This window comes from Parasteatoda tepidariorum, chromosome 8 (genome assembly GCF_982258835.1).
Source record: "Parasteatoda tepidariorum strain Cologne lab strain chromosome 8, Ptep-v5.0, whole genome shotgun sequence".
In the NCBI taxonomy this organism is placed as follows: domain Eukaryota; kingdom Metazoa; phylum Arthropoda; class Arachnida; order Araneae; family Theridiidae; genus Parasteatoda; species Parasteatoda tepidariorum.
This window is the reverse complement of record NC_141762.1, coordinates 104239182-104258330: the sequence shown is the minus strand read 5'-3', so window position 1 is coordinate 104258330 and position 19149 is coordinate 104239182. Positions and strand designations below refer to the sequence as shown.

General features: G+C 29.7%; 1 long non-coding RNA gene across 1 annotated transcript; it reads left to right on the top strand.

The window, feature by feature from the left end:
- The first annotated feature begins 6190 nt into the window (after positions 1-6190).
- Positions 6191-17743, top strand: LOC147806600 (uncharacterized). Its single transcript, XR_015435992.1, has 2 exons — positions 6191-6499; positions 9019-17743. It is a non-coding gene; the product is annotated as an uncharacterized LOC147806600 (long non-coding RNA).
- Positions 17744-19149: the final 1406 nt, after the last annotated feature.

Sequence of the window (19149 nt, the reverse complement as noted above, 5' to 3'; positions counted from 1 at the left end):
AAGATTATTTTCAAAGTTTCAAGTATTTATGCAGCTGGTAACATGGTAAACAATAGTTTTGAAAATATGCTGAATACAGTAGTCATGAAATTAAGAAAAATTGGTTGAATGTTTCGATTAAACTTCATTTTAATACTAAAAAAATATTTTTTTTTATACATACAGCATTAAAGTATGTAGTCTTAAGTTTAATTTGCACAGAGAAAGAAGTTTGTATGTAAAAAATTGTTCGAGTAATTACAAATTCATAAAAAAATTGGATTTCGGGTAGCCCCGCTCACATGAATGTCGGCTATCACCGCCCAATTTTATTTCGTAGATAAATGTACGGTTGCAAAGATTATTATTTTATTACTTCAAATTTGAATGTTATATGCATTTTTAACAACAAATATATGTCTTAATATTATATGAAACATAAATTTATATATTTAAAAATGAAAAATTAAATATTTTTAAAATGTAATTGATATATCCAAATTAAATTTAATATCAAGAAATCATAAATATTATGATAAGCTATTTGCTTACTTATTTATTTTCACTTATTTGTGAACGAGTCAATCTACAGAAGCATTTGAATGCAATCAAAATACAAAGTGAATTTGTAATATTATAAGAAGTATTTTATATTAAGTTTATAAGAAGAAATCAACCAAATAAGTTTATATTAAAAAACAACTATTGTTTTTAATTATTGTGACTTAAATTAAATTATTTTCGTTAAATATTTAATATAAATATATATTAATACTAAAATATATTAATATACATTAATAATGATAAAAAGTATGACATTTGTTGTTATTAAATGATGGAATTCACTAAAAGTATATAAATATGTAATAAATAAAATAATTTTTTGATAAAAATGATAAATGAGGTTTATCTATTTTCAATACATTTGTCATTCTCATTTACACCTGAAAAAATAGCCAAAAAACACAATTTTTATAACTGGGCGGGGCTGAAAAACATGTTTTTTTAAATTTCTATTTTTTTAAGTTTAACTATTCTTTTTTTGGTTTATTCTTTTTGCAATATTTAATTAGATGATAAAACAATAGAAACATACAAAAATGTTGATTATTACTCAGTATTATACAAAAATATAAGCAACACTCCTTAAGTGAGCGGGGCTACCCGACTCTCCCCTTCTTTTTTTTTTCATTCATTTGGTCGTTAATCTAACTGGGGCACATGAAGGTATATAATATTTAACTTAAGCGCAATAAAAATTAGGGTCAAAAAATATATGAAGTATATTATTTGGATTGAATATTTGTCCACTGTAGAGCATTTTTAACCGAAAGTTTGGTGATTCGAGCCCACCACGAGTCGCCATTATTTTAGAGTCGTGGTGGCTCAAGGGATAGAGTCTCAAAATGAGGTGAAATGATTTCGAATTCTCGGGATGGCTAACAGATACAGCACCCGGCTCGCATGGACCATAGTGCTGACGTAAGATATCCCCATGGTAGACGGATCACGGGTCCCCTTGCCGTCATGCTAGCCGTATGTGGTTTTCTCCTCAATGGAAAGCAAATGCGGCTTAGTTTTATCATAAATTCCTCCACGAAGGTAAACTTCTCTTATTTCTAGATACAGGAGTTTCCTACTCTTCTGGATTGGGTTCAAAATTGCAAATCTACGGAGTTGAACATTATTAGCCGTAAACCCAAAAAAACGCAAATAAATTGTTAGGCCGGGTATTAATGAAGCTGATTTTGAACCGAATGCGTCAAAAAATCATGGAAAATACTTATTGCCGATATATTTGCTTTGAAAAATATTTCATGTAGAGATTATACGAGGGTTGCTATTTATATTTATTGACGATTTTAATCGAAAGTTTGATATTTTTAAACATAAATTCAGCAGACGATTTACCATTATAGCTTCATTTGTGTTGTTGACAGTAAATTGAAAAGTTCTTCTCTTTCAAAAAATGGAATTGAATCGTGAACATTTCCGTGCCATTATTTTTCATAACTTTCGACGTGGATTGTCAAGACAAGAGTGCTTCGATGAACTTAATTCTTTATTCAGCGATAAAGCGCCATCCTACAGCACTGTAAAAAATTGGTATAACGAATTTAATCGTGGTCGATGTTCGATCCAGGACGAATCCCGTGCAGGTCGTCCAAAATCCGTTGTTGTGCCAGAAAAGATCGATGCTGTGCGTGAACTGATAAAGCAAGATCGTCATGTGACATACCGTGAGATAGAGGCGTCTTTGGACATCAGTATGACTAGCATCAATAAAATATTGCATGAACATTAGAGCGTAAAAAAAATTTGTTCGCGTTGGATCCCGCATAATCTGACAAATGCTCAAAAAAAGGCTCGTGTCGATTGGTGCAAGGAAATGTTAGAAAAATAAGTTCAAGGTACATCAAAGGCTGTTATAACTTCTACACAGGTGACGAATCATGGATCTATGCATATGAGCCGGAAGCAAAACAGCAATCAACTGTATGGGTCTTCCAAGACGAGGCAAAACCAACAAAAGTTGTTCGAGGAAGAAGCACATCGAAACAAATGATTGCCTGTTTCTTCGGCATTAACGGTCATGTGGCAACAGTGGCGTTAGAGCAACGCAGGACGGTCAATTCTGAATGGTACACGACCATTTGTTTGCCAGAAATCATCGGAGAAATTCGAAAAAAGCAGAAGAACAGGCGAATCATTCTTCATCATGACAATGCGAGCTCTCACACATCGACTCAAACAAAGGCATATCTGACGGAGCGAAAGATCGAAATGATGGGTCATCCACCGTACAGCCCTGATTTGGCACCCAATGACTTCTTCTTATTCCCTCACATCAAAAATAAATTATGTGGACAACGATTTTCGACCCCCGAAGAAGCGGTTGATGCATTCAAAACGCATGTTTTGGAGTTACCTCAATCGGACTGGAAAAAGTGCTTTGAAAATTGGTTCAAACGCATGCAAAAGTGTATTGATCATCATGGAGAATATTTTGAAAAACAATAAAACCAATTTCGATCCTACATATTTGTTTTTTCATTATTAGGCCAGAAATATAAATAGCAAACCTCGTATATGAAGAACTGTCCAAAAAAAAAAAAAAAAAAAAAAAAAAAAACAGAATACAAAAACAATAGTTTAATTTTGTACATGTACAAATAACGTCAAAATTCAAATAAGTAACCTTCGAGTTAATCATGTTACTGGTTTAGATGATCTGATTTTTGAAGAAAAGAGAAGGATTTTCATCTAAATTCTAAGCGGATAACCCTTAGCTGCAACACGAGTATCTTGTTCTTTATTTGATAAAGTTTGATTTAATGAACCTGAATATTATTTTACAGAACTATTGAAAAAGAAACATGAATATATTAACTACAAAAGGCAAATTTTACACTGTTATCATTTTTAAATTTATCCAAATGCAGCATAATAACATCGGTTTCTGAATAATTTAATACTAAATCCTGAACTTACCTGAAAGTGTTTTTCGCATAAAACATCTTTTAATTTCCCGGCGTTATAGTTTTTAATATCAGAGAAAGAAAATATTTTTGGTTTGAGGTATACCGATGTTACCGTGAATAACCGATATAGCCTGGTTGGCAGGGCACTTGGCCCATGTCCAAGAGGTCGTGGGTTCGATCTCCGCCGACCGTAGACTCCCCGTGCGACTGATGCACGTTAAATCTGTCGAATCTTGAATTCCTCCATGTTCCATCAACAAATCATACATCTGGGGTTTTTGATCCAGGAGTTTCCTTGTCTTCTTGATTTGGTTCAAAATTTCAAGGCATTAGTTGTCGTAAAATCTAAATTGGGTCTTCTGTTCAACGACAGTCATAGAAAATAAAAAAAAGCAAAATAACCGAAATCAAGAGAATGTCGACTTTCATCGGCGAATGTCAACAATCACATAGGTGCTAGGGTGTAGATTAGGAGATGTTTGGAGCACTGGCATTGAACCTTAAAATAACATCAGTGTAAGGTATATCGGGCAGTGGCTCTAAACTAGACATATTATATATTTCGAACATTTACCAAAGCGACTATGTGATTGTCAACATTCACCGGTGGATGTCAACCACCAGTAATTTCGGTCATTTACGTATACATAAAAATGAAAGACTTGTTCAAAGTATCGAGGTATTTTGCTTAAAACTTTCTACTTTGAACCGTTCGAATGGGCTATGCGAAAACTCATGAAATTACAACCAAGCATTATTAAAATTTAAATTACAGATAATGTTTTTAACCTTTATTTCTTAATCTGCTATTTGGCATTTGACCTTTTTGAAATATTTACTCTTTAATAAAGTGGTAAATAATAAGTTTTAGGGTGATAATAAAACTTAAGCATAGTTTTCTTTTCTGTTTTGAGATCCTCTGTTAAATATCGGCTAAGTTATTCTAAAGATATTCAAATACATTCATTTGTTATGATTAAAATAGCGTTATATGTTTTTATTCAAATAATACTGTAGAATATGCAATTAATTCTGATTTCAGTCAATCTTTTTACCGCTTCCAAGTGATAAACACTACGAACTAAATTGATATAGGTTGCCTCGATATCTTTGCATTAGCTTATAGCTCTATTTTTCCATTAATGTAGTTTAGGGTTGAGGCTTAATCGATAGCAGGAGGTTGCAGTGCAGCACAGCCACCGAGAAATAAGGCCGTTTGTTTGTTCATTCACGTCGCACTAGAGCTGCACAATGGGCTATTGGCGACGATCTGGGAAACATCCCTGAGGAAGAAATAAGGCAGTTGAAATTAGCGAGTTACTAAAAATAGAACTCTCTACCTATGGCAACACTTCGCATGCTTTCAATATTAGCGTGAGGAGAGTCATACAAGAAGGAAGGAAGTTAGTTTCTGTCTTGATTTTCATGTAGATTAAAATCTTTTAATTTTTAAAACTACATGGAACTGAAAACTACGTTAAGCATAGTTCTAAAGGAAAATACCTTGTTAAACTGTTCTACTGTAAAGAGCTCAACCTCGCGCTCAAGTCGTCGGGCTACCAAAGCAGGGAAGCCGTCCCCTCTGCTCAGGATCAAAAGTGCGATGGCATTTCTTCGGATCATCCTCAGGAACGTTTACCAGACAGTCGCCAATAGCCCATTGTGCAGCTCTAGTGCTCCCCTTTGCAGAGGATCAAAATTGTGATGGCATTTCTTCGGATCATCCTCAGGGATGTTTCCCAGACCGTCGCCAATAGCCCATTGTGCAGCTCTAGTGTGATGTAAATGAACTACAACAACAACAACAGCTCTAGTGCGACGCAAATAAAGTACCTACCTACTTACCAATATAAAAAAGTTATATATAGATACTTTATGTTACGTACTTACTTTATGTTACTAAAATGTCTAATATAAAAAAAGAAATCAAATTAATTCAGTAATTGAGTAGTAACTAAGTAGGATTTCTGTTTTTTGAAATTTTTGTTTGCAAAATAAAACGAAATGTTCATCAAAAAAATTACAATAAAATAAATGAGAGTTGTTTGATTACTTTTAAAGAAACTCGCAGAACATTTGTAACTATTAATACTTCTGCTGCAGAACAATGAATACAACAATTCTCCTTGCTGCAATTTCGGGAAACTAACCTTTTAGAAATCTCGAGCATTTCGGTGTTGCTTTATTGAAATTACATACATTTGAAGACTTGAGTGCTCAATTTAGGCTATTAAACCTTTATCAAGTAGAAGGACAGATAGAACAGTTTAGTGAAAGACATCACGATGTTGTAGTTCATTTACGCCACACTAGAGCTGCACTATAGGCTATTGGTGACGATCTGGGAAACATCCCTGAGAATGATCCTAAGACATGCCATCACAATTTTGATACTTTGCAGAGGGGATGGCACGATCTGCACGCGAAGTCAAGCACTTTACGGTAGAACAATTTAACGAGGACCAATACCGCACACCCTCGGTCCCTACACAGACTGATCCAAGTGGTCACCCACCCGAACACTGATCGCAGCCAGTGATGCTTGAAGCACATCACGAAGAATACATTCAGGGTTACGGTGGGGTACGAACCTGAAATCTTCACGATTCGCACAGCCTATTGCGGGTGATACCACTCGGCTAGGGAGGCCCCTTTTCAAATTTAAATTTTTGTATAAAATAATCGTTATCGGCATTTTTATGGAGTATATATATGTCCGATGTCGAGAGTTTGTTCCTCTGTCCTAAGATTTTGCGATCAGGTTGTGACTGTCTTGAATTTTTCCACCGAAATTGTTATTTTTTCTATTAAGTGGTTGTAGTTATATACGATAATTTTGACGTTTTTTCTTTATATTCAATGTATATGGTGTACGGATGTTTTAGATTAGTGGTTTTGATCGAACTTTATGTAGTTTCAAAAATGAAAAGAAATCGGACAATTTATCCTAAATCGAATATTCCGTTGCATCTTCCTGATCGCAGATGTAATTTAAAGTTTGCCAGTGCGAATGTATATTTCAACAGTATCCTTTTCCGGTAAGTGATATATTCAATTAATTATTTTCAAGAAACTTTTCGCATTTTTGTTTAAATGATAATTTAAATAATTTACTGAATTGTTTTCATTTATTTTTCTCACTGAGGCCGTTTTACTAACAGGCAACTTTAAAAATAGCTGAATATTACAATGAAATTATAATTTAGAAGGCGATGATAAAAGACAATAAACGATAAAGCTCTACGTTGCACTGTGGGCCAGAAGATTATGATCCTTGGCCAAAAGAAGAAACTTAATTTTCAACCAGAATATGTGTAGGCAGTTTCAATATATCCCAAATTAAGTATTCATAATCTTTCCAAAGATTATAATTTACTTTTTGGACCGACGATAGTACAATTTAATGAAAAATATGTTAACAAAAATTGTTTTAAGTGTAACTTTAAAATTTTTATTTCAGAAATATATATATAGGAATTTTACTTTACTGTTACATTTTTATCAGAGTAATTAGTTAGTGTTAAATTAATACAATTTTTCAATTTGTTGGATAAGTTAATACTCTTGACAAACTTAGTTTATATCTTATCATTTGACATTTTACAATGTTTGAATGACTTTCCAAACTTGTCTCCAAGAAGTTTCACGAGGTAATTATCTAAACTTTTTTTGTTTTCTTTGATGTTTCTTTCGAAAAAACATGCCCCATTTTGTTCGTATTGCAAAGATGGACTAAATATACCGAAAAACAAGTTATGTTTCTTTTCTTTTTCTTCAGGTTTTTGCGTTATTTTCTAATTCGAGTTATTTTGTAACATTACTTCGGAAATATAATTTGCTTTTCATTTATAATATTAAATTACGAAAATTATTATATTTTCATTGCTATAGTATTAATTATTTAAACGTACTGTATTATTTTTACTTTTGCTCGCCATATTTCAGCCGTCATTTTGTTTCATAATTGTATTTTTGAGCTCAGCTTTATATTGCTTTAATGTCGCCGTCTTGCATTGAATCCTGAATTTATCAAAAACTGTCATAAAAACAAATTGTGATAAAAATTTTATTCAAAATATCGTTAAAAATTGAGTAGAAAGAAAATAAAATAGGCAGATTTAAATAAAATTATAGCCTTAATGCATAACGTTTGTACGCTTAAAGGAGTGGCTTAATAAGACACATTTCAAAAATACTGAAAGAATGTAATGCTCAACGTAACTATTCCTTGAGTTTTTTAAACTAAGTTGTTTCTTGGATCTAGCACTGGCTTTTTCGGTTTTTATAGAACGAACAGGTTTCTTTAGAGAATAAGGTTTTCACTCGAAAAATTAAACTTAAAGCAAACAAGTAAAAATTAAAAAATGGTGTCTTTTACTATTTTAATAAAAACTATGTGCTTATTAAATTATAATGTGCTTATAAAAGCTATATACTTATAATTGCACATGTGCTTATTATACTTTGTACAGTGATCTTAGTAAGAATCAATTATGAATATGATAATTAAACAAATAGGTAGCGAAATTGAACACAAACTTATGCTCCAATACCAATATACCTTTTTATAGATTTGTAAACGAAATTTGGGTGGTACTCAATCTCAAATCCTTTTAATGTTTTCTTTTCGGTACATTATCATAGGTAAAGTTAATTGAAAACTTTTTGTGCATAATAGTTTTGAAAACTAGTGTACCAAAAGATAATCTTATATAACCAGGGCCTGATTATCGCCTAGGCCCAATAGGCACGGGCCTACACTTTCTGGGGGGCCTCAAAATTAGTAAGAAATCCACAATATTTCATTAAAAAGAAATACTGAAAGAAACAGTATCTCAAAAGGCATTTTTTGTTTCAAATTTTCTTTATATTGTGATAAACCAAACTCGTATAAACATTGCACTAATCAATTTCGAAAGTACAGCTGAATTTTTATTGGTGCAATCTTTACTCCAATGGCTTAAGCAAATGCAACTAGAATGCATTTTCGCAAAGTCACTTATAAATGATGGAAGGCTGCAATCTTTAAAATAATTCAGCTAATCAGTGAATTTAGCAAAAATCACTGATTTTAATTGTTGGTGGTCACCAAACTATTTTTATTTTCATACAACATTGTTTTGTTTTATATTTTGCTTTAATAATTACATGTTTAAACTTTATCTTAGAAAAATAATCTTCAATTGTCAACTTTCAAAATTTTTTAGAATGTTTCTCCTGAATCGTGCAGTTCAATAGATTCTTTTTATAGTTAGAACTACTCTCCAGAAATATAATTTCAAAATATTTTGTTAGGGGCCCTGAAAATGTTGTGGACCTTGGGTCAGAATTTGTCTTGCTTGGTCCCTGTATATAACGAATAGCTTTAAATATGTTAGTGGTTGAAAAATTCGGTACAAAAACAAATTTTTATTTTGAACTCAAACTTTAAAATACAAAATTTAAACTAAATCGATGGAATGGTGATACATTTTAAGAAAGTTTTACAAATCAAGATTTTTAAACTATGCATGGATTAAGTTTTTCTTCGTGACTAATGAATGTCTTTCTCTTACAGCAGGAGTTTCACTATTTCCGTGCAGTCACTAGTTCTTCTACCGGAATCACAAGAAGTATGTCTACCTCTAAATTCCCGTCGATAGACAGAGCAACGACAACAGAGCAATAGTTCATGGAAGTCTACTTGCAATTAAGTTTTGCCACACCCTACAATAAGTTAGTCTATACTTTTCTTCGAACTTAAAAATTATTTCGCAGCTGTATTGATAAATTTTTTCAAAACTTTGTTTTAGAGAATTGACAACTGTTTCAAAATATTGATTCAAAATATACTATTTTAGTTGATGTTTTTTGTACAGTATAAAGTTCGGAGGCAAATATGTAACTCGAACTAATTGTTTCCTGTTTTGATCTACATATCAGTATGCTTCTGCCTTTTTATCAGTACAGAACGAGTTAAGAAATGAAAAGGAAGTCAAATAACTGACAGTTAAAGAGTTTGTTAAACACATGCATTCTTAATCCTGTAAATTAAGCCGTATCTATTCAAATGTTAAAATCTGTTAAAATAATTGTAACTTTTTGAAACTTTAAATCTATGCCTTTTTTAAAAAAATTTAAATGCATTTTAGTAATGAAATCTTTAATTTGCAAATAGTTTGACTGAAAATCATAAGTTGGACTTCTATTTTTTTTTTTATATTAGTGGTTTAAGTCTTTATTTAGTTAATTCTACGATAAATGCTGGAATTAATAGTAATATGAATTGGCGCGTTGAAATTGTAATCTATCTTAATTTCAACATTAAAACCATTCAGTCTTCATAAACAGTTGAATAAGCAAAGTAATTTATAAGTTTAAATAAAAGTTGCAGATCTTACATTTTAATTTCTTTAAAAATATAACAAATCTAAATGTTTTCAAAGCTTGAAACGGGTGAGATAAAAATCTTAATATGTTTTTGCATTTAAAACATGCAGGTTGGGTAAATATAATTTCCAAAAATTAAATTTTTATGAAAAGTGAATTTAAATTTACTGATTATCTAACTTAAATCCAAAATTCCAACTCAATATGGCATTGTTTCTTTTTATTTTAAATGTGGATACAGATTAATAAATTGCTGCATTAAACGGAAATTTACTATATTAGAGTAGTAAGTTTAAAAATTGTGATTCAATAGTAAAATATAATGGTTATAAGTAATGGGAAAAACTAAAGGGATAAAACTTAAATTATAAAAATAGAATAATATTAAATTTAAAAACTAGATAAACTTACTATTAAACAGTAAAACGGTAGAGAAATACAATATATAAATACGTTCACCGTAAGGGATAACAAAATTCAAATTTTCCAAGGGCTAGAAACTACTTTTAGTAATCTATATTGTGTAATCGGCAATCGAATATAAAGTATTAATATTTATAAAATTACATAATGGCTATTTAATATTTTCAATATTAAAAATGACCATCAGTCCGACTAAACTAAATGGTCTAAAACATTTAGATGTTTATTATTTAAACAGAGCAGAAACATTCTAACATTTAGATTAGAAATCTACTGTAATCTGGAAATTTCAAACATTATCTTCATATGTTTTCCTTGTTTCTGCGACTTCCCAAATAGTTGGCAGTCGTAAATTTCTTAGATTCGCAGAAGTAATTTTAGTTTTAACAGACCCCTCCTTTTTTAAGTCTTCAACACAGAATTTTCATTAAACCAATTTGCACTTTTTCATTTTGTATTTAGGCCAAAAGAAGTAACAAACGTATTTAGCTCTTTAATAATTTATAGTTATAAAATACAGCGTGAAAAAAAAAACCGGTGACTTTTTGGTGACTCACTGCTCAATACGACTCACTTCTAGATCTAAAAAGTTTATTCATCATTAAAAGATCTTAAATACACTTGATAAATTTTTCAATGAGAACTTTTTTGTATTTAATAAAGTATTTATGTAATTTCAATAATCTAACATATTTATTTAGTAACTAGTTTACTTTTTTATTAAAATATAGCAAAATGTTTTGCTTGTAATTAGCTTCAAGAAATAGATATGGGACGCAAGTAAATATCGGAAGAAGCTTAATAAAAACGATTACTAATTCGACATACTTAACAAAACACTAGAAATGTAAAACTAAACACACGGATTTTTTGCAACCACTGATTAAATAACTAAGAGCTACGGTATCTTTACTTTCAATGTAATGTCTAAGGACGAACTTTCTAGTGTTCTGCACCACTAAAGTTTTCATTCTAAATTCGTAGCTTCGGAAAGGACTAATAAAGTGTTTAAGAATATTCTAGATCATTCATTTTTAAATCAAAATTCTATTTTTTTCTGTCTAAAAAAAGCTTAAAGAATTACCGTGATTTATCCTTATTCTAAGCACCACAGTGACTTGGAGTTTTTTTTTCCACCTCCACGTATATTAAAAATTTATTTGCTCTCATTTTAAAGTCTTTAAAGATTTAATAGAACCTGAAAAGCTTTGCAAGTGGATAATTGTTTTAAGTTAGTAAATAAAGAAATTTTTAATATTTTTATTTAACTTTAAATCTTTTGATGGCGAAAGAAAATATTGGCAAATAAGGGAAAGTTTGAAGTGAAGACTGAAAAAGATGAAATAAAATTGCGTTTTATGTAAATATCTCAACAAGACCCCTTAATGTTTAGTTGGATTTTTAAGTTTCTAAACATATTTAGTTTATTTACGTAAAGTTTAATTTTTACGTCCCTTACGTTTCAGGCAAAAGTTTTTAATAGGGGGAAATCTTTATTAAAATTCTTATTAAGTGGCTTCTGAATTCTTCAGAAGAAATTCAAATATTATTTTGCTCTGAGTAAATCACTAACAAGTAACTCTATAACTTATTTTAACAGAAACCTAACACTAACTTATTTCTGAAGCAAAATAAGATTTGATTTGCGTGGAATATTTAACTTAAGATTGGAATCCGGATTTCTTATTATAAAGAAAATGAATTATAAAAATTGCTGAAATTTGTAAATTCTGAAGATTATGAATAACAGAATATCTGTTCCTTTCCATACTATATAGTTACAATATCTTGTTTAAAGTAAATATTTTTAGAAATGACTAAAATATTGATTCTTTAAAAATGCTTAGGTCAATTAGATCACTAGCCTTTATAAATGGTGTTGGATAATCTCAAATTTTGAACCAGTTTTAAATTGTAAGAATGTTAAATTATTCTGTAATTTTAGATTTTAATTTAAAGGTACTGAATTATCTAATGTACTTTACTGGTAGATTAACTTCATACCTTGAAACAACATTTACTTGAATTTCTTGTTTGCCTCAATATGTTCAGATTGCTTTTTTGTTGAGAAAAATAAAAAGTGGAATTCTAGTCACTGTGGTCGTAGTAGATATGTTATTCTTAAATTTCTTCTTTAAAGTTCAAATTTCTTGGTCTTTTATTTATTTTCAACAAAGACATATTGTAGATAATGAGACATTTCTACGTCGTTGCTCATACGAAATTTAGAAACGATTAGGAATAATGAAACACTTACAACCACAATATAGTTAAATAATATCGATGAGTCTAAAATTTTTGAATAAACTCTGTAGTAGTACAATATTAGTCTCAGAATTTTATGTTCAAAACCTATAAGCATGATCTTAAGCACACAATTTAAAGCAAGTATAATTGGCTAAAAAAAAAGTAAAGCAGTTAAGACAGTGTCTTTGATCAGAAATTTGCTTCCCAATCACCGAACTTAATTTTAAATGCCTGTTTTTCATAATTTAAATTTAAAGAGTCCATAACTTCAGTTTAATTCGAAAATTACTTATGACTTTTTCTCCTAAAAACCAGTAATCATATTGACTTCACAAAGATTAGTAAAAATATGAAATTTTTATCTCCAGAAATGTATAGGTAGAATTTTCAGGATTTCAAAAAATCCGGAATAAGCCTTTGTTAAAGGACGATCGCCAGTTTCACAGAACAATATTTATATAGGATTCTCCTTTACATATTTTTGAGAGCGAGGTTTAAATGAGCTTTTTAATTTCTCTTTAATTCAAATTTGAAGTTTCTGCTATAGTGACGGGTATCTTAAGAAAAGGTTGCTAAGTATAAGTGTTTGGGTACTGCTATAAAAATTTTATTAAGTAGAATAAAATTTTATTTTAAATCAAACATGAGCACGCACTGATTTTGCATGAAAAGCAGTGTTTTGTTTTTCTGAAACTAGTGTGGGAAGTGTGCTGACTATTTTCCGCAGAACAGAAGCTTTACTGTCAAAGTATAAACTGTTATTTTAAATACGAGCTTTCAATTAACTTTTACTAAAACAGAGCCTTGAAAAAGCAGGAATTACGGTAAAGTTTTCGCTGAGTTTGTGGCATTAAATAAGAGTAGAAGTTATCTAAATATCACATTTAAAATCTAATCTCAAATTTTAATTTCAATGGGCTTTTTGACGTATTAATGTAATTTAGTTTGCATTAAATAAAGGAATTTTTTTAAAAGAAGCAAAATTATGAAGTTCAATTTATGTGATTCAGTCATTGGTTTTGCATATCGTTTCAAATCTCCAACTGAGGCATTTTACATATTGAATGTGTAACAGATTATAGGATATTAGTAGTTTCTACTGATTTGCTTTAAAATACTGTTTTTTTTAAATGAAAGGGTATGAAATTTATCAGAAGGATTCAGCGTAATTGTAATTTTTCAAAATTTAACTTTTTTAAACATTCTGTAATTTATAAATTTATATTAATGTTCTTTCCTTGCTATAAAGAAAGATAATAAAACGAAAATGGGGTATTGTCGATAGATATAAGGAATTAAATTGTATAATACAAAGTAATCTGTTTCCAACTCAAATTATAACTTTCAGTCAATGTTCAATTTGTATTTTTAACATCTTTGTTTTTCTCTCTCCATTTTTTATGAATTTATGCTTGTTAATGTGCGACCTATAAATGTTGTGTAGTCAAAAATTCTGTTAAATGTGTAGATTACTGTCTGGAGGAAGATCATAATTTGTATTAAAGTTTATTTTGTACTTTCTTTGAATGCTGTGGAAATTGCTTAATGTTTTCAATGGTTTGAAATGCTTGTTTTCCAGTACGAACGTCTTTTCTTTCAGTAACGAGAACTTAGTTTTGTTTAAATTATCCATTTCATCTAGTTTTTCAAATGCTGAATCCTCTTTAAATGTTAAATTAAAGAACTAAAATTTAAAGGGACTTTATAAATCTTTTTTTTTCCTTTCGAAAATAACTAATTTTCTACATTTAAATTAGCTTCTATTTCTAAATAGACCCGATAAACGTTAATAAAATTTAATCTTATAAATCTGCTTTATATCCCAGAGATTGTCTCTAATATAGTAATGAAAATTGTTTTGCGTTACTTAACAAGATGTTTCAGAAAAAGTCATTAACTATTACTGCGATTAATTAAGGAAAGATGGATTATTTTAACTTTTAGTGGAAATGAATAGCCGTTTCGTAACTCTTAAATTACCACGCGTTCCGGTTTTTCCAGTTCTAAAAGTGGACACGCGAGTCTCCGTAATTTCTATAAAATCTTTTCCGAACTTATCTTTTTAGTTTGAATTAAAAGCGAAAATTCCCCTAATATTTTTTTAGTGCGCAGCATTTGCATTAGATGGAAAAGAAACGGCGAAAACTCCAATGGTTAGCCAAACTATTAGATCCTAAATTTTTATTACTGAAAGCAACTTTTCTTCCGTTGAAAGAAAGCATAAATTTAGAGAATTTCATACCGAAATGAGAATTGCTGAATTAATGCAACATAGGACAATATAAAACTGGAACTTGCAAGTAATGATCAGAAGTTTCGAAGTGACTGGGAGAATGTGATGCATGAAGTGGAAGTGGTAGACGGCCGCTACCGCTTTTGCTTTGTGTTTCACTCTTTCAGCCGTTTCGGAACTTCACGATTCACTTACTCAAATTTCTGTCTTTGGACAATTCGGCTTCGTGCTGTGTTAGGACAATATGAAACAGGAACTTGCAAGAAATAATCAGAAGTTTCGAAGTGACTGGGAGAATGTGATGCATGAAGTGGAAGTGGTAGACGGCCGCTACCGCTTTTGCTTTGTGTTTCACACTCTTTCAGCCGTTTCGGAACTTCAAGATTCACTTACTCAAATTTCTGATTTTGGACAATTCGGCTTCGTGCTGTGTTAGTTTTCATATTTCGTAGAAGTATGAAAACAAATGTTCAAGGGATAGAGCGCTTGCCTCTTATTTAGGTGACTCTAATTCAAATCCCAGAGATGATGATGACCTGGTCGATTTAAATTAGGCTTGCGGCTCTCCCAGACTCCAGTTTTAACGTAAAATATACTCGGTGATAAAAGGGATCATGGGTTTGAGTCCCCTTCTCAGGCTACCTATTGGAGATTTTCGTTGCTTTTTGTCTATTTGCATATGCGGATAACTTTACTGTAACGTTAAAATTTAACAAAAGTTCGGTTAGTTATCACCCACGACAATTTCAGAGCTTGATAAATGTTTGTCTTTTGGGTATGATTTCAAATTACGAAGCTACAAAGTTTAACATTAATAATTAAAACCCCGAAAATTTTATAAAATAAAATAAATAACTGAAATTAATAAATTAAGAAGTGATAGTTTATTTTAAATTTTAGTTGGAAAGTAATCGAAATATCACTCTTCACTGAATTAAATTTAATAAATTTAGTCAATAAAAAATCATTTTGTTTTAATGCAGGGAAATCTTGCAATTTATTTTTACTAATGTTTAATTCGAAAAAGTAGGAAAACAAATTTAAATAGAATTTTTTTTTCTGTTCCCCTAATTCTGGTTTTTGAACGAACTTTAAATTTTAGTTCTTGTAAACTGTAAAGTTTTCTCTTAAATCATCATTAATATGTAGTAGTGCTAAATTTCATCAAAATTTCATGTATAACTAAATTTAGCATTTACGTGGGAATTTTCGTTTGAACTCTGTTTGGCAATAGAAATTTTTTCATTGGTAGTCTTGTATATTTGAACTTGTACTGTATGTATGATGGAATTTGTGAGCGGTTTATTTCGATGTTATAATTTGTGCCAATTTTTCTCAGTTTTGATGTGCATTTTTAAAATGAGGAAACAATAAATTAGTCTTGTAAGTATTGATGTTTATTTAATGGTGTTTCTCAAATCAAACTGTCACTTTAAATACGAGCTTTTCAATTAACTTTTGTTAAAACTGAGCCTTAAAAGCTAGAATTTATCTCAACTGTGGCATAAAATAAGAGTAAAATGTATTCTAAATCTCACATTTAAAAAAAAATCTTGATCCTTTTTATGTAATTTACTTTTTTAAATAAGAAAGAAATTTTTAAAAAACAAAATGTGAAGTAAATTTATCAGATTCAGATCATTGATTTTGCATATGTTATTTCAATTCCTCAATTGAGGCACTTTACATATTGAATGTGTAACAGATTATAGGGTATTAGTAATGTTTCTACAGATTTTCTTTCAAATACTGCTTTTAAAAGAAAAGGCATGAATTTGATCTCACGGATTCAGCGTAATTGTAATTTTTCAAATCTACCTTTTTTTTTAAACAGCCTGAAATTTATAAATTTCTATTAATGTTCTTTCCTGCTATAGAGATAATAGAACAAAAATGTGGATATTCAATAGAGATAAGGAATTAAGTTGTATAATCCTAAGTAAATAAGTTTTCAACTCAAATTATAACTTTCAGTCAATGTTCAATTTGTATTTTCAACATCTTGTTTGCTGTTTTTGTCGTGAATTGATGCTTATTAATGTGCGACCTATAAATGTTGTGTTGAACCAAAAATTCAGTAGAAAGTAAATAACTGTCTGGAGGAAGACTTAAATTTGTATAAGTTCATTTTATAATTTCATTAAATGTTGAGGAAATTGCTTATAATAGCAAATGGAATTAATAATTGCTTTCAGTATGAAGTCTTTTTCTTTCAGTAGCATGAATTTTATTTAGTTTCAATTATCCATTTCATACTCTAGTTTTTTAAAAATGCTGAATCCTTACTACATGTAACGTTAAGACTTAACAAAAGTTCGGTTAGTTTTTCAAAGTTATCACTCAAGACTTTTTCAGAGTTTGAGAAACGTATGCCTTTTGGGTATGATTCAAAATTACGAGGCTACGAAGTTTAACATTGATAATTAAAACCCCGAAAATTTTATAAAATTAAATTTGTAACTGAAATTAATAAATTAAGTGATAGTTTATTTTAAATTTTAGTTGGAAAACAATCGAAATATCACTTCACTGAATTAATAAATGTAGTCTCTTAATAAGAATCATTTTGTTATAATGAGCATAGAAAGCTTGCAATTTATTCTTGCTAATCTAATATGTTTAATTAGAAAAAGTGCGAAAAGAAATTCATTTAAATAGAATTTTTTTTTCTGTTCCCCAAATTCTAGTTTTTGAACGAACATTAAATTTTAGTTCTTGTAAACTAGTGAACTGTAGTAAAGTTTCTCTTAATTGATCATTTATATGTAGTTCATCACAGTAATTTCATCACAGTTGCATGTATAACTAAATTAGTATTGACAAATGTGAAATTTTGTTTGAACTGTTTGGCAATAGAAATTTTTTAAGCATTGGTAGTCTTGTATATTAGAACTTATACTGTATATATGCTGGAATTTGTGAGCGGTTTATTTCTATGTTAAAATTTGACAAATTTTTCTTAGTTTTGATGTACATTTAAAATGAGGAACTAATAAATTAGTCTTGTATGTATTAATGTGTATTTAATGATTTTTCTTAAAACATTCAGAAATCTTACTTCCGTGGTGTCGTTTCAAATAGCATTTACTCTTTTACTTTTAGTCTTTATTTTAAACTTGTTTTATTTTACTATTTGAAACACTAGTAAAAATAGAATTGCTAATCCTAATACCAACTGCACAATTCGTTTAGCTTATTTAAGTAAAAAAAATCGGATAAAAACATGTTTAGAGTATAAACAACTTTTTATGGGATCTTCTTAGCCCTTGTTTAACCTCAAAGTTTATATTATAAAGGAAATCTGGAAAGTATGTGGTAAATCATAAATTCAGTTGATGCTAAATTCGCTTTTGCTCATTTATCCTATATCTAACTTTTAAGACTATCTAATTTTACAATCTTTGGCAAAATTTTGATGAAGTTAATAATTAGTGTTACATGTAACTTCATTTAATACAAGTGAATTTTTAATTTATCATTCTTTTAATTGATAAATTTTCAGACACGTTGGTTCCATGTTGAACCAAAATAAAGATCCCTTAACCACAATACTGTATACTAATTTGAACTATCAAAGGATTAAACTTGATACCAAGTAAGATTTTGAGCGTATTGAACAGTTCATAATGTGACAAAGCATAAAACATCACGCAAATAACTTAAAATCACATAGATGATTATTCGATGCGAATCAAGCATCGGCAGTATTTTGTTAGGGTTGAATCTGTTTTTGAGATGAATTTCTGAAATTGTATATACCTTAAATGCTTTTAAATAAATAAGTTTGAGTTTAGTTTATCCTCAAATTGAAATTTTTTTTTTTTCGAAATGCATATTGCAGTAAGTCATTCAGCTATCGTTTTGTAATTACTTTTGATAAAAATTTCTTAAATTAAATTCCTAGGATTTTGTGTCCTTTCAAAATTAAAATTTAGTTATCAAAATAAAGTCTAATTTTTTTTTTAGAGGGAAAAGTCCCATTTCTAATTTACTTAAAGAAATCTGCGAAATTTGAACCAATTAGAAACTTTCGATTCACAATTTTTTACCTTTCTAACTCTTTAATTTGCACATTTAAAAGTGTTTTCCTTTAACATAATATCGACAAATTTCCCTTTACAAACTAAACAAAGCCTTTTAATTGCTTAAGCTTCACGTAGCTAGCTATAAGAATTTAGTGTACGGCTTTGAATATCTTCAATATGCATTAAATACATGGAAGTAAATATTAACATTCATTGTAATATGCAAATGTTATTACTCATTATCTTGTTAGATGCGGCTCAAATAGTATAGTTAAAATTCGATAATTTACTGAGAAATAACTAAAATTGTGTTTTGAAATTGCTAAATTTGAATCTGAAAAAAAAATTTAAAGAGTTGGAAAATTAAACTAGATTGATCAACACTAGTAGA